The sequence below is a fragment of the Magnolia sinica genome, chromosome 11 (assembly GCF_029962835.1).
Source record: "Magnolia sinica isolate HGM2019 chromosome 11, MsV1, whole genome shotgun sequence".
In the NCBI taxonomy this organism is placed as follows: domain Eukaryota; kingdom Viridiplantae; phylum Streptophyta; class Magnoliopsida; order Magnoliales; family Magnoliaceae; genus Magnolia; species Magnolia sinica.
The window spans coordinates 58,971,021-58,974,254 of NC_080583.1; the positions used below are offsets into that span (position 1 = coordinate 58,971,021).

The 3,234-nt window shown below is 41.2% G+C and overlaps 1 non-coding gene across 1 annotated transcript; it reads left to right on the forward strand.

Annotated features, from left to right (window-relative positions):
* The first annotated feature begins 2,809 nt into the window (after nucleotides 1-2,809).
* On the forward strand, nucleotides 2,810-2,916 carry LOC131219658 (small nucleolar RNA R71). Its single transcript, XR_009158305.1, has one exon. It is a non-coding gene; the product is annotated as a small nucleolar RNA R71 (small nucleolar RNA).
* Nucleotides 2,917-3,234: the final 318 nt, after the last annotated feature.

Genomic DNA, 3,234 nt, shown 5'->3' on the forward strand with positions numbered 1-3,234 from the left:
CATAAAATGACACTTTTCCCAATTCAATACCAGGTTCGTTTTTTCACATCTTTCCAAGACAAGAGATAGATGGTATAAACATTCATCAAATGAAGAACCGAAAATGGAAAAATCATCCATGAAAATCTCAAGAAAACGCTCAACCATGTCTGAAAAAATACTTATCATGCATCGTTGGAAGGTCGCAGGCGCATTACACAATCCAAATGGCATGCGCCGATAGGCATATGTTCCAAAAGGACATGTAAATGTGGTTTTCTCTTGATCCTCAGGAGCAATGGGAATCTGATTATACCCGGAATAACCATCCAGGAAACAATAATAGCTATACCCTGCCAATCTCTCCAGCATCTGATCTATGAAAGAAAGAGGAAAGTGATCCTTCCTTGTGACCAGGTTTAGTTTACGGTAATCAATACAAACTCGCCAACCCGTAGTCATGCGCGTTGGTACTAACTCATTATCCTCATTCTTTTTCACTGTAATCCCAGACTTTTTAAGAACAACTTGAACTGGACTGACCCATGTACTATCTGAAATGGGGTAAATGATACCAACATCTAACAATTTTAGCACCTCAACCCGAACGACCTCTTTCATGTTAGGGTTAAGCCTCCTTTACATTTCTCGCGATGTTTTTTGCATTTTCTTCAAGATGAATACGATGCATACACACCGTGGGGCTTATTCCCTTTATGTCCGCTATTGTCCACCCAATAGCTGCCTTATGTTCTCTAAGAACATTAAGCAATTTACCCTCCTGTTCTTTATCAAGGTTAGCAACTATGATGACAGGCAAGGTTTCAGAAGGTCCTAAAAATACATACTTGAGAGTTTCAGGTAATTGTTTAAGGTCGACTTTGGGTGGTTTCTCAATAGATGGGACCAGTTTAGACTCAGATGGTGGAAGAGGTTCCACTCTAGCTTTCCATTTTGTTGTATTCATTTCTGGATTAGAGTCAAGCAATGTATTGACTTCTTGGATGGAACTTTCTATGTCAAAATCTCTGCCAAAATGTGTTAAACAAGTCTCAAGAGCGTCTTCGGAAGTTTCAAGGAAAGAGTCATGCACTAAACTCTCAATCATGTTCACTTCAAATATATCATCCGAGTCTGACATTTGTTGTCCAGCATTGAAAACATTGAGTTTAATCTTCATGTTACCAAAAGATAGCTTCATCACTTCGTTCCTGCAATTTATGATTGCATTGGATGTGGCCAAGAATGGACGTCCTAAGATAACCGGGATTTGACTTGTAGGATTCTGGACAGGCTGAGTATCTAGAACGATGAAATCCACTGGAAAATAAAACTTGTCAACCTGGATTAGCACATCCTCAACAACACCACGGGGCACCTTGACAGATCTATCAGCTAGTTGGAGTGTTATTTTAGTTGGTTTCAGCTCACCAAGTCCTAGCTGCTCATAGACCGAATATGGTAACAAATTAACACTGGCCCCTAAATCAAGCAACACTTTCTGAACCTTATGCTCTCCTATGACACAAGAAATGGTAGGAGCTCCTGGATCCCTAAATTTAGGAGGGGTGTTGTTTTAAATCATGGAGCTGAGTTGCTTTGCAAGGAAGACCTTCTTATGAACATTCATCTTACGCTTTTGAGTGCATAAATCTTTAAGAAACTTAGCGTAAGCAGGGACTTGCTTGATAGCATCAAGCAACGGAATGTTCATTTGGACTTGCTTAAACATGTCCAATATCTCATTAAAGTTGTTTCCTTTCTTAACCGGTGCCAGACGTTGAGGAAGAGGTGCTTTAGGCACATAAGATGGCACATGAGTGGTTCCTGGAGAGTCAGAGTGTTGTTGGACTTTAGATGCACTAGTATGTCTCTCTATTTCATTTTGATCTTCCGCATTGGACTTTGATTCTTCCCTAAGCATATCTACTTTGTTCTTGATCTGTTTACCGGACCTAAGGGTAATGATTGATGGTTTGAATTAGAGCCAATCTCATACTGTCCTTTTGGATTTACCACAGGTTGACTAGGGAACTTGTCCTTCTCTCTCTCACTCAATGTGACAGCAAGTTGACCCAACTGTACTTCCAGCTTCGCAATGGATTGCGCATTTGCATGTAAACTTTACTGGTTAGCTAGTAAGGTATGTTGGGTGTCTTTTTGAAATTGAAGTGAACTCTGCATAAAAAGATTGAGTGTGTCCTCAAGAGATGGTTTCCTAGATTGTGGAGGCACTTGTTGATACTGTGAGAACTGCTGAGGTTGTTGACTGCCAACTTGGGAGTAAGGTTGCATAGGAGGATTTCCAGATGGTCCTCCTTGTTGTGGTCCTTTTGCCCAAGAGAAATTTGGATGTCTAGCCCACCCTGGGTTGTAGGTGTCTGAGTAAGGATCATTCCCAGGTCTCCGAAAGGTGTTCATAGCATGTACTTGTTCAGGGAGAAATTCTGGAAATGCTGAACTAGATGGACAAGACGGCGTAGGATGGGCGGGACTAGAACATATGGCACATGACTCGACTTGAGTTGTTTGTGGAGGTTCATTATTTAACATTAAAGCATCCACTTTCTTTGTCAGGCTATCAATTTTGGCATAAAGATCTGGCGTGACTCCTACCTCATATATACCACCTTTCTTCTGTGGTTGGGGACTCCTTTCACCTCTATTTGAGTAGTCCCATTGCTGGGAATTTTCACACAAGGTTTCAAAGAAATTCCACGCTTCAACATCACTTTTGGTCATGAATGACCCTCCACTGGTGGCGTCAACCATGCGACGGTTTTGGGGTGTCAGACCGTCATAAAAGTATTGAACCTGTTGCCACTTTTCAAAACCATGGTGTGGACATTTAAGAAGTAAGTCCTTCCATCTTTCCCAACATTCATGAAAGTGCTCACCCTCTTTTTGTGTGAAATTCGTAATTTCTCTATGGAGAGCATTAGTTTTGTGAACCGGGAAGAACTTGTTTAAGAACTTCTTAGACAGTTGGTCCCATGTAGTGATAGATCCAACTCCTAGAGAATTCAACCATGCTTTCGCCTTATCCTTCAAAGAAAAAGGAAAAAGGCGCAAACGGATCGAATCGTCTGAAAAGTTTTGGAACTTAAAGGTGGAGCAAATGTCTAAGAATTCTTTCACATGATGATATGGATCCTCCTTATCTGAACCATAAAAGGAGGGCAACAATTGTATGACCCCAGGTTTAAGTTCAAAGTGTGCTGCCGTGGTGGTAGGCAACACTATACATGAAGGCGC